The 13013-nt window shown below is 37.6% G+C and overlaps 1 long non-coding RNA gene across 1 annotated transcript in view; it reads left to right on the top strand.

The window, feature by feature from the left end:
* LOC107084543 overlaps positions 1 to 12720 on the top strand; it is a 41075-nt gene extending 28355 nt beyond the window's left edge. The window contains exons 3-4 of the long non-coding RNA XR_001481231.1: positions 7291 to 7367; positions 11185 to 12720. This is a non-coding gene — a long non-coding RNA (uncharacterized LOC107084543). The remainder of the gene's footprint in view (positions 1 to 7290; positions 7368 to 11184) is intronic.
* Positions 12721 to 13013: the final 293 nt, after the last annotated feature.

Below are 13013 nucleotides of genomic sequence, written 5' to 3'. Positions count from 1 at the left end.
CATCAGGGCCTCCCTAAGCCACTTTCACATGTTCAATGCTTATGTATTGATGAAAATTACAAAGTTGGTGCACATAGAAAAAATATTTAGTTTACATTATTTATAATTATTTGTTAATTTACTGAGCAGAGGCAAAAAAACAACAACTGTTGGATAAAAAGATGGCTCTTAGAGGAGAGGCAGGGCATGCAAGGAAAAGAGAAGCTGCTTGATGCTTACTGAAAGCGACATAAGAGAGAGGGCTGCAGGCTTTGTCTTTACAGCTGACCCCAATACACAACTCGTCCTGGCACATCCTACAAGGCATGAAGTAACTGAGTAAATCAGGCTAACTTGGCTCTGGATTGGCAATGACCTCACCACAACAGATGGTTACTACAATTCTGGATTAAGCATGTGAAGGAGAAAAGCTTTACGGACCTTGTGCACCCTCAGAGTTTATGGCAAGGCCATTTATACTCCTCATGAAGTGAACACAACAAGCAGCTTTGTGTTTGGGTTCTGTGTGTATTCATCCAAATAATTGTGCGAGGAAGTAGAGAGAGGAGGTGAAGGTGAGCCAAGCTGTGGTTGCAAGATGAATTGCTGAGGTCAGGTTGGAAGTGTGGGGATGGATGTCTTCAGTGTCCTACCAACAAGGCCCTTGGTAACTGAGCTGGCGAGGAGGAGAATGGGCCCACTACAGGGCCACACAGCAGGCTTAGACAACACTTATTCTGCTGCCCAAACTGTCAGCCAGAACAACTTCATTGTTCCCAAAATTGAGGTTGAAAGCAGTTAAAAGCAAAGCAGAGGCTTAGCAGGAGGAGGGGTGGAGTTGGATGCTTGGTAAGGTAGGTAGCGAGAAAGAAAGAGGATGTAAAGCTCAAGAGGGAGATTTAAGTAAGGTGGTCTGTAGGAAATACCCTGACTGTGAAAGGGGAAGCTCCAGAGAACGTGCAGTTGCTGGGATTGAATACTCTAGGGCCATGAGTTCATTCCACAAAGGAGAGTTCCTGGAGATCCTACAATAAAGGCATACAGCCAGAAGCAAGGTAGCAGCAAAAAGTGCAAATGTATTAAATATAATCTGCTGGAAACAAATAACAATAAAAAATGTTTCTTTCTTTCTTTTACTCACTGTTTGATTGCAATTGAACTTTTAGGAATGGTTAACTGATGTAGAATGTCTTTCAGATTAAACACATCCCTAGATATCTGAATGGTTCTAATCTGTTTTCACTGACTCTGTTATACAGTACCTGCCCAGGTCCCACCCTTGAAACTGGACTCTACCTTCTCCTTTTCAGACATAAACTCTTTTTATATGAGAAAAACCAGTCTGGCTGGCCAGATTAACACCCAAGTGCCTTTAGAAGTTTCCTACTTATTTAGGAGAGTCTATGTATAATTTAATTTTATCATAGACATGTGAAACGTTTGCTAGAGAAACATGCATGTGTAAACGCTCAGTCATTCGGCTCGTGGCAGTGACAAAACATTCTTAAGATGCTGGCAACCGGACAGACAGTTTTTCTGAAGACTTTCGAACACCTATCCACATCCATAGAAAAGGGCTCCTGAATAGGTGTCAAAACATCGTTAGAAAAACTGGGCAAAAGTTAAGTTGCCTCTGATTTAAGCCTTTTTTTCTGTTTGCTAGAAAACATCAGTAAACAAAGAGTACCACAAAGACCAAGGAGAACAGTGGACAGGTCAGGTAGAGACTTAAGGAGAGTTTATATGCATGGTCTGGTTATAAGTCAATCAGATGGTGAAATAAAATCAAACCTACACATTTTGATCCTTATGTCACCTTAAAATCACCTTCAACATTATAAAATTCGGTGGTGGCAGCTTGGTGTTCTGTGAATTGTTTATTCGTTCAAGACAACAAATCTGGTAACACCTGGTAGGAAGAGGTGAACTGGGACATTCTGGAGAAACATACAGCGCTATGGGCAAACTCAGAAATACAACTGAATGGTTTAACCAAAAAAAAAGATACTGGATTGTTGCAGTGGCCTCGTCAAAGGTTCTATTTTAACGTGTGTCCGATTTTTTTTTTTAAATCTATGGTAGTATGGGAGACTCATATTGGTCCATCATATAGATAGTGAATTTTGTGGTTGTAATGAAAAAAGTGAAGAGAGATAAGAATTTTTTCAACTGAACTGTTTAAAACTCAGAGTTTTAAAAACAATATATCTGACCTTCTTAGCTACTGACACAAATGTGTGTCCTACTATCATTATACAGACTTCCTATTGATTTCCCATCCATTTGTATAGGCTAACCTAGACCCCTACCCCAACTCTAACCATTACTAACACATATCTAATCCCAAAACTCAATTCACAGTTTAGTCCTAAACCTACTCCTCACTCCAAGATGAGAACTTCTCATCATAGGGACGAGAAGGTAGTCCCCACAAGTTCCTGTAATTCCCCACGGTGTGGAACATTCCAGAGAAATCATCCCCATAATATAACAAAAACATGACCTGACTACCACCAAGCAGTATACATCTCCCTGCGCTTTACCTCAGTGGCTTGAGCCACTTTGAGCTTGAATCTGTTTAAGGCACAACAGAAACTTCCTTTAGAGTGACATAAAACCGGTTTTAATCGGTCTAACAGTGTCTTTTGCTACCTTTTTTCCCTTTATTTATAATTCGATTACTTGGGGCTGTTTCAAATTCATCGTTGTGCCCTCTGTAACGATTGCAAAAGGATGAAGCAGTTTATTTAGTCACAGTGAATTTAAGGTGATGAGAAAAGCCTCTGATTTTGCACTGGGGGTTGCAAAAGTGTGAATGTGTCATTGTAGTTTCTGTATGTGTGTATCTGAAGACACAAATGCGGAAATGGACACACACTTCTCGCATCCAGTCACGCACACACTTACACCTCCCTAGTTTGATCCAGAGCTAGCCCTGAAGCTCCCAGAGTCTCAACAAAAGGCCTCTTCTATCCATTGTGCGAGCTGTGTGTTTCCCAGGAGAGCCTGGGCTCAGCGAAAGCGGGGCCCCAGATCGTTTTCGCCTGACATGGATGTTTATTTGCTCCATGGTCCAGCAGAACGCCCTCAAAAGGACTGGCCTGTGCATTTTGACATGCATGACATATAGTTTTTAAAAAAGTGAAGAGGAGCTTGAGGGTGTGAAGAAGGGGGGGTGGAGGGTGGGGGGTAAGGAGAGTGAATGACTTGACAGATAAACAGACATTTGAGACAGAGGGAGAGCAGATCTGTCTGTGAAGGTGTTCTCAGTGCACTCATATGAAAAAGAATATTCAGGATGTTCTTCACCATTTTATTTGATTCTTGTCTTTACACTAGTCAGCTTTCTTGTCAACCTTGTTCATAAATGTAAAACTCTCCCCAGTGGGTGGGTAGAGAGTTTTTCCTGATCTTGACAAGCCCTCCTATCTCTGACAGCATACTAATTTTCATCCAGAACCACTGAGCCAATGCAAAACAAACAAACTGCCAGAGCTACTGTTCGGTGTTCCAGCTTTAGCAGCTCTACTGCTATTATAAAGACAGCCTGCACTTGAAGGAAATACTTTTTGGCACATCAGTATAGATAAAAATTCCAAAGAATTCATATATCAGCAAATTAGAAAAACTGCATGCAAATTTTAAACTTAATGGAGAAACATGGTTTTGTTGTGTTTTTGCATTTAAAACAGGCACATCTAAAACTGTTTCTTATGTTGACTATCTCTAATGTTTAAATTCCATCTCTCAGCATACTTTCTGAACCCTTATCTCAAGGTTCCTTCAGACCAATAATACTTGTGGTCTGGCTGTGGATCACAGAAGCCCTCCAGGAGCCTCAAGTTAAAAACAAACAGGATAGGGTGATACCATCTAATCTGTTGATCATCATTATTGTCTAAGATATCACTATACTTCCTTCCATAAGCACAAGCCCAGCCTCCAAGCTGCATTTTCTCTCTCTCCTTTTAGAGTTAAAAGCGTATGTCTTGAAGAACAGTATGAATGTATGCCATTGTTGGGTTGCAACCAGACTCTTCAGAGTGTTGTTTGATCCCATGTTTGGCATGAAAGGGCTTTTATTTTTACCCGAACTGCCACATCAGCTATAAGGATCGTCCATGCAGGAGACTCTAGACTAGTTTGTCACTATCCTTGATTCTTTTAAGGGGGAAATTATTTAATTGTCTTTTATAATAATGAAACTATTACTTGCTATTTATATTTAGGTGCATGCCAAATCCTTCTTCTTCTTTTTATTCTTCTGCTTCAACTCGTTGAGGATTTTATACTGTTCTGGGGTGATGGAGTACTACAATATAACAAGCTCTTCATTTAAGTGATATTTTGCTAACACTTGTTTTACATAAATAATTGATTATATTGGTTGAATTTCTAAATAAAGAGTTGTTAAATGTACAAAAAAGTCTTCTGCTTCAACTTTACCTATTTATTGCGTTAAACACAAATGGTAGAGTTGCTGTTGCTGAATTTACCCAACCTGAATTTTACAATGTGGAGCCTGAGAACCAGGAAACTCATCCGAGACCAAAACAAGAAGAAGTAGTCCTGGATAAGTAGAAGAGGACAAGCCTCGACAAACAATCAAACATATAACAAAGCTGCTGGATTCTCCAGTCTTTTCGAGAATAACAAACACTTCTATATTTTCCTGACGTTTTAATATTTCATGATCTGCTTGCTGTTCGTTGCTTTCTATGCACATGTAAATAACCTGCTCTTACGATTGAGGCTCTCTTTGTATTTCAGGTCTACAACCTTAGAGGTAGAGATAAAGGGGTTAAGTGTGTGTGTGTGTGGGGGGGGTAAATATATTTTGTCATCTAATTTTTTTGGAAGGAGATTTGAGCAGGCATTCACACGCTTGTATGCATAACATCTGTGCCCTCGACCCATTTTAGACAAGAGGAACTGTACCCCGATTTGCATAAAAATAATTGACACTTCAAATTAGCCCTCCAATCAAATTGGATTATTTTTGTCAGCATATGTGCAGACAGTGAGTGCTGCCACACTAGGGCACTTAAAAAAGAGGCAACAGAGAGTAGTAACAGGAGGGGGCACGTCATAGAAGATTAACTCTATAATTTCATCACCCAATCATTAACATGTTGCTATGCCTTTTATTCAAAATACTTCAAATAAGACATTTTGACACTTTAGAAAGATATTGTAATTTCTTGTTTAATAAATAAATAAAATACATGAATAAATAAAAAAAATCACACTACTATGGTAGTTTTTTTAGGAATATATCTATAAGCTCAATGGCTACCCACACTGTATCATGTGCAGATTTGCATTACATATTCAAGTAACATTGGTCGTGCCAAATGGATTAGAACAGATTGTGTTTTGGGTTTCTTTCAATAATAAACCCCCAGATGTGCCTTAAATGTTGAATTGTTTAAAATTGCCGCTAAAGAGAAATAGTTCAGGATTAACCCCAGCCCAGAGACTAAGATAATCACCTAGATTTATGCAACAGCACACCTTTTACCAGATCTACCTCAATGTCTTTAGCTCCTCCTGCTGCAGCACGTTTTTTGTCTGGTTGTAACTGTAGCTTCATTCTTCTATTTTGTATCAGTTATTTTATAATCCGTCTGATTTTAGAGCAAGAAACGCCACAAACCTATAGAAGGATAGCTGCTGCATGTTTTTTTCAAGCCATCCCAGCTGACAAGATGGGAGCTGTTTTAAGGTTGAGACATTTTTCATAGAGCATAAGGATCTATGATTCATTTTGGGGGAAGGGGGAAAAAAGAAGGGGGCAGAACGTTTGGGAGGGGGTAGAAAGGGGGAAAAGCCTTGGCGCCAGTCCCTCTGAAGCACTCAGCATCCCCCCGCTTCTGGGATGGCGGATGTGTCTAAGTGTATCCATGACAACCTCACCGCATGCAGGGATACACCACAGCAACATAGCCAAGGAAAGTTGATGTAGGTCTGCATGTGTATGTGTGTGCGAAGATAAACTGAATAGGGCATGTAGCTTGTCTATATTAATATTCCTTCAGTATGTCTGACATTAAATATATATGTCAGATTTCTTCTTTTTTCATATTACTGATCAGTCTATTATCTTTATAATAATGGTATTGATATATATGGTGTAGGACCCTAATTTTTACTCGGGTTTATATTCATTTGGGATTCAGACATCTGATAGGTTAACAAAAAATCTTAAACCCAATCGTTGGGTTAGCTTTTTAAACCAAAATATCTGTTAAACTCACTCATGTTTAATGCATAGCCAATTTAAGGGTTGGTTGGCAAAGGTTTAACAAAACATGTATGTGTGTGTCTATGCCAGCTGCATTTTTGGCTACATATCCTTTTTTCATTCAGTAAAGGAACTAGATGTGGGTAGAGCAGCTAATAATTGTACTCAAGGAAGAATAGCAATACCTCAAAATACTATTCAAGTCCTATGTAAAAGTTTGATGCAGTAAATCTACTTCTCCTTGTCAGTTTTATCCTTTGGATAATATTCAATTCAATTCAGTTTATTTATATAGTGCCAATTCACAACACATGTCATTTCAAGGCACTTTACAGTTCAACTTCACTGAACATGATTAGTGTAAAAGGTAATATTTGAATTATAATGAGGCTGCTCTACAATGTAAATTGTTACAACTTCTGACCCATTGTTTAGATGTAGCTGGCAAGTTTCTGTCCCACACTGACCAAGCGGTTTCCTTAAAAAAAAGTAAACATAGATTTATAGACAGACACAGTCATGCAGAGTCTTGGATGTTCACACTGCAAAGACTGAGCTCTACTACATTCCCACTTGGGATGTGCTGAATTCTCACAAAGAAAATACCTTCAAAAGGAAGCGCTAATGAGTTCTTATTTGACCATGGAATGAGCAGAAGGGAGAGAAAAAGTTACTTCATGGGATATGGCCTATATACTGCATGCACATTTTCAACCATGCACTTCTACACAGATGCAGTCATGCATTTATACCTGAATCTATGGAAGCAAACTGAGATCCTGTGGAAGTATATTTACAACCCTGACTCCTTTTGAAGGGTTAAAGGGTTGGATGGTGAATCAAGTAAATAATTCACAATAGTTGAAACTCTTTCAGTGTAAGCTCAGAATAAAATGGGGGAGGGAGACCTGAGAGACTATGCAATGGCACACCATTCTCTACTTAATCCTGCTTACTCTTTATTTTTAGTCATGGAAAAAGGAATACGGTATTCCTTGTTTTCCATTTACTTCTGAGAGCTCCAAACATGTACAGAAGTTAACCTTACACTTTTCCTGTGTTTTTAGGTTCGATGATGATCGGGAGCTTTAAGTGACCAAACCCTCAAAACTGGAGACATGAGGATAGACGCACAATCTCTAAGGTAAACTCTCTCTTTTAAAGATTTACTCTTTTGGTCTTCTAATTTTATAGATAGGACGTCACTTTCAGGATTTAAAAGTAGCTATATGTATTCATTTTTCCAAAAATAATACTGTATCGCAGCATCAGCAAGACAGTTTTAGTCAGATTGTTTCTGCCAAACTGGTGAATGTAGAAGACAAAAGAAAAATAGCCCTAATGAATTCACCTGACCCACATTTTACTGTCCCATCCTTTTCTCTGGAGATGAGGAAAGGGCATTTAGACAGGTAAACCATGACTGGTCCCCGAAGTGAAAGAGGGGTTTTGCAGAAGGAAGAGGGGTTATCCATAATTTACCATGCTGTGGTTGCAAGACATGTAGGAGATAATACATTGCTTCCAGCATATAAAACAAAGGGCCTCATCGGTACTGGAGAGACCAGTGTTGTTATTGCATGCCTGTTTCTATATATACCGACTGAGAAAAAACAGCAGATGTTTCCTTCAGTTTTAGATGAATGGACAGAACTGCAGGAGAAAGAACGGGACAGTAATGGTTTGATAGGAATAGCTGAGTCTGTCATGGTTTTATACAGATGTGATGTTTATTGATTGCAAATTACTGGTCAATCACCTGTCCAAAACAAAATAAAACAAAACCACATGATGGGTGAAGCTATGTTTGTAAGTCAAATAGTATTTATTGGATTTGTGTATCTGATTAAAGAATGTGTGCACACTTTCCTTCTATTTTAGGGGTTTACTCAGCCGACTGTTTTTCTGCAGATGGCACCATTTCAGCTTTAATGGAAAGCTGATGGGATTTTACTGCTGTCTGTTGAAAACAGCAAAGCTATACAACTTCATCTACCTGTTGTCATACCTGGGGCAGAAACAGACTTAACTGTCTGGCTCAGTCAGTTTACTGAATGATCGTCTGACATATAATCATGTTTCATAAATCAGAGAAGATTTCACAATTTTTTTTTGTTCTAGATAAATATACTTTTGAGGTTTAGTAGAGCATAATTTGCTTATTGATATGTCTATGTAGTGCAACTTGCCTATGGCTACAATATTTAGATTTGCTGCTTTTGCTTACTTTCTCCTGTTTTGTGGAAAATAAAGGCAAAACCGTTGATTGTAACTAAGCATTTTTATGTAAAAAGACATGACATATTTTAGCTGAACCTTGTGTATAATGTTATGTTTGCTTGTTATTCTTATTAAAGCAAGTGTTAAATATTTGCAGCCTAAATGTCTGTTTACTATGAAAAGCAGTGTATTAGAATCTTTATTTGGTACAGTCCAGAACTGGTCATTATGGCTAAAGTTAGCAATTACTGTGAGATATTTGCAAAGACAAAAGCCAAGCTCTTGAAATTAACTTGAATCTCAAAAATATTATAGCCCTACGTATTAAACATACTGAGAAAAAAAAATATGTGAATATATCCCAGTGAGATTACCCTTTATTTAAAGCTAAAGTAGCACAAAAAGCAAAAATCTGCTTTATTTACTTTTCTCAATGAACCAGTTTCCCTGGCCAGATATCTGTAATATTTTCTTTTGTTTGTGCATGTTTTGGACAGAAAAATCTTCAAGGTCAGACAATTTCCTGTGTAAATAATCATTGTCATGCATATTGGTTGCTGCCCAGTGCAAACAGGACAGGCATAAACCAGCCACTGCATAAACTGCTGCTATGTTTTTGAGATGGGCAAAGAGAAATTGATTAAGGGAAACAGCATGTAAATATTTTCTGTATTTTCTTCATTTTGCTGACTCTTACTGAATAACTTGATAGAGTGATAATCACTTATTTCCAGCATCAACTCCCCTACCGTTCTTCTAATATCTGACAAAAAGCACCCCTACCTCATAATGCTGCAACCACCATGATTAACATTACGGATGGTGTGTTTAGGAGTATGAGACATGTTAGCTTTATTTTTCTACTTTTGGGTTTAGGCCAGAAAGTTCAAACTTTCATCTTAAAAGTCAGACTTGCTGTGACTACATCCTGACTTATGAGAAACTTTCAACTTTTCAGCTAAACTTTTTTTTTTTTTACTTTATTTTAACAGTTGGTTTTTCTTTTCTTAATTTTTACTTAAACACCAGATTGTTAGATGGTTAGGTAATTTTTATATTTTTTTTTTCAAATAATTCTACCACATGAGCTGTGGAAATCTACTCCTACCTTTACCACTGGCTGCTTTTTTGACAAACTATTTCTTAGCCCTGTGAGTCACTCAAGAGTCAAGCAACCTTGATGAGGTTACAGTTGTGCCATCAACTTTTCATCTTTTGGTCTGAGGTGTTAAATATGAGGGATATTGTGTTAAAACTTACTTGTAATCCTTACTTGATAAGCTCAACAGGAAGGCCATCTCTGTGCTTTAATTTCCCCTTGACTCCAATGGAGGTGGTTGGAGACAGAAGGACTCTGGCTAAAAAAACATAATTGTTAGACAATCCTACGCAATACACAAATCTGTTACTGAACTGAAGAGCTACTTTGGGGGCAGATTGCAGGATTCTTAATGCACGTTATTGTAGATCATTCCTACCAGCAGATGTTATACTTTATAACCATCACTGCTTCCAAGCGCACATATGACATTTGCTTTTTTTTGCTGACTTTAGGCCCGTTTATATTGTAATTTGCACATCTCTGCTCTTGCTGCTTTAACTGTCACTTATTGTGAAATCGTCTATTTAAAATAACCACAACCAGTTGTATATTCAGTCATTTTATCAATAACTTCTCAGTATTAATGTTAACATTTTTTTGCCGTTACCATATAGTATTTTATACTTAATTCAGTTTTATGTACATTTCTAAAATCTTTTATGCAATTTTTTTTATTTATTTTTTATTTAAATGCATTTCTCTTGTTGCACTGAAATTCCCTCATTGCATGACAATAAATAAACTTCTTCCTTTATTTCTCTGGGGATGTTCTTTGGTCTTTCTAAATCTGTGTGTTTACATATATATTATCTGAGGCCTACACAGATACTCAGATTAGATAACACACAGGTGCAAAGCCTTTCTCTTGAAGCATATTGAAGTTTTTGGTTGTAATGAGACAAGATATATAAAAGTTTGAGTCAAATGAATACTTTACAGGGACCTATGAGTTCTATAGTTATGGTGAAATCTAATACGGGATGTAATGCTCTTTATATACCTGGAAGAGCTGAGGTGAAGGTAATCCATGTTAGATTTACCTTTTAGAGAAGATCCAATAAAGTTTTTTTTTTTTTTTCAACCTTAAAGCCTTCCAGTTTTATCTTCTAGAAAATAATAAGGAGCTGTAACCCAGACACATTCCCAGGCCTGTGTCCTCAGCTACAAAATAAAACTCCCTTTTATGGGCGTCTTATCAGCTTCTAAGAATATTGTGTAAGACAATACATGTGAGAAGTGCAGAGTGAACAATGGGCAGAAAGTGCAGTTTGATATGAGGGGAACTAGTGTCAGTGGATATTGCTGAGACCTCTGTTGCCTCGAACACACTGGAAACTCATAGCTAATGTAGCTCCTTTCGTCCAGGGCTCATGATTTGCAGCGTGCTGACATTCTCCAACAAGTTATGTTTCCTAGACTATAGCACTGATAAACTCAGCGGGGAATGTGGTCTTTTGTTTTGTTTTGTTTTGTTTCATTTTGTTTAGTTTAGTTTTGTTTTGTTTTGTTAAAGCTCAAGAGGCATCTTATCCTATCCTTTCTTTTCATAACCATGGCATAGACATTGTTTCCATTAAAAGTAATACATTAACCATTTCAGGTTATTCAAGCAACTAATTTTTTCATATTTGCCTTTTAGGTGGAGGAGTTATTTGGATGAAGAAGGAACGAAGCTAATTTTTGGCCAGAAGAAGCTGTGGGATTCACTGGACTCTCAAAACATGGCAACATCGCAAAACAGATGATACAACGCTTTTGTATGAAACTATACTTATACTAGGAAAATTATGTATTTTTATATGCTGGCAAGAAAAAAAATACCAACAGACTCAAAATTCATGAAATGGATGCAACTAAATCTTGACTTTCGGCTGCTCAGCAAACATATCTCAAATCCTAGAACAACTGAGGAGAAAATGAACAATTACAGATTGAATAGAATCACAATAGTGGCAAAGAATCGACGATGAAAGGCAGCTCTATATCTGCCTGTGACCGCTGCAGCAACTGGAAGATGTCCTTGTGAACCAAGCTTTCAACAAGGAGCCCTAATAAAGAAACATTGTTAAAGAATTTAGTTCTAAAGAGAAATTTCCTAAATTCTGTGAACCACTGAAAGAAAAAAAGTCTCTTTTGGGTCCACAGCCATTTTGTCAGACCATCCCTAGATACTGATTTCAAGGTACAGTACATTGGGAAGAATATAGGGCCCAGTTATCATGGTATACAGTTGTTTCATATTAGGGTTAGGGTTTTCTTGGTACCATGGCAGTTTTCATGGGTCAGCTATAATATATTCAAGTTAGGAAGTGACATATTTGTTATAGACCCAAAAGAGCATAGTTTTGGAATGACCAGCCCAATACTTGGACCATAAATGTATAGTGGTGGATGTTCTTTTTCTGGGTGTATCATTAAAATAAGTGGTCCTCCTAATTGTCAATCATTCTGTTAAATTGTTCATGTAAAGTCGTCCTACGTGCTCATACCCATCTTCACTTACAGTGCTAGTGGTGAGTCTGACATAGTGGAAAAATTAAAAATCTTTCAGAAAGTAAGCTTGTATGAGTGATGTAAACAGCAACTTTTGAAAAGAGCGTGCACGAGGAGAAATGGGCTGGTGCACGTGTTTAATATGCATTCCCTCTCGGGAGCGGGTACAAGGTTGTGCATGTGCATTTTTTTTCAAAAGTGCAAAGGACGGGTCTTTTACATTTTCCGCGAAAATCCCCCACTATACCTTTAATCCAAATGAAAACCTGTAAGACGAGGTTTGCTATGCTTCTTCTGTGGTAAAACAAATAAAATCTGAGAATCTCTTAAGTCGGGATTACCGAGAAGTTCTTATCATGATATCGTTCAAGCTTGTATAAAAAGTATTACCATGAGCTCTGTTTTACTTTTATAAACACATTGAAATTTTGTAAACTATTTTAATCAATTTTACTCTATAAAGCACTTTAAAAAATGAATGAAACTGATTGTTTACTGTTGACCAAACTGATAAAATGTCCATTACTTCGTTCCAACAGGCATCAGTTTGTTTAACACATAAGGAAGCCTTCTGAAATGTGTTGAAAATTATTTCCCTCATTAAAGCCTTCTTTGTGTAAAAATGACTGAGTTTATCAAGGAGATTTCTTGACAAGTAAATAAAGATTTTCCTTCACTGAAACACTGCTTTTGGGTATGAGTTATTTCCTCCCTTCTGTGCAATGCTGTGGCACTCCAGGCATAAAGAACAGTATGCCTGACATAATTGGGTCCCTTTTGGCTGTGGAAAGAGCATGCAAGCTGATAAAAGCTGGCAGGATGATCAAAGCGCCAGAGCCTCCTGATCAACACCGTACACCTGACACGGTTGTAGTTTATCCAGACAGAAATCATAAAATATCGTCACCTTCTTAAAATAATTGCCTAAGTCATTTTTTGCAATTTTTCAGGAAACACAAAAAACTAAACCATTTG

Source organism: Cyprinodon variegatus, unplaced genomic scaffold (genome assembly GCF_000732505.1).
Source record: "Cyprinodon variegatus isolate N-32 unplaced genomic scaffold, C_variegatus-1.0 Scaffold103, whole genome shotgun sequence".
Taxonomy (NCBI): Eukaryota; Metazoa; Chordata; class Actinopteri; order Cyprinodontiformes; family Cyprinodontidae; genus Cyprinodon; species Cyprinodon variegatus.
This window is presented reverse-complemented; position numbering and strand designations above follow the sequence as displayed.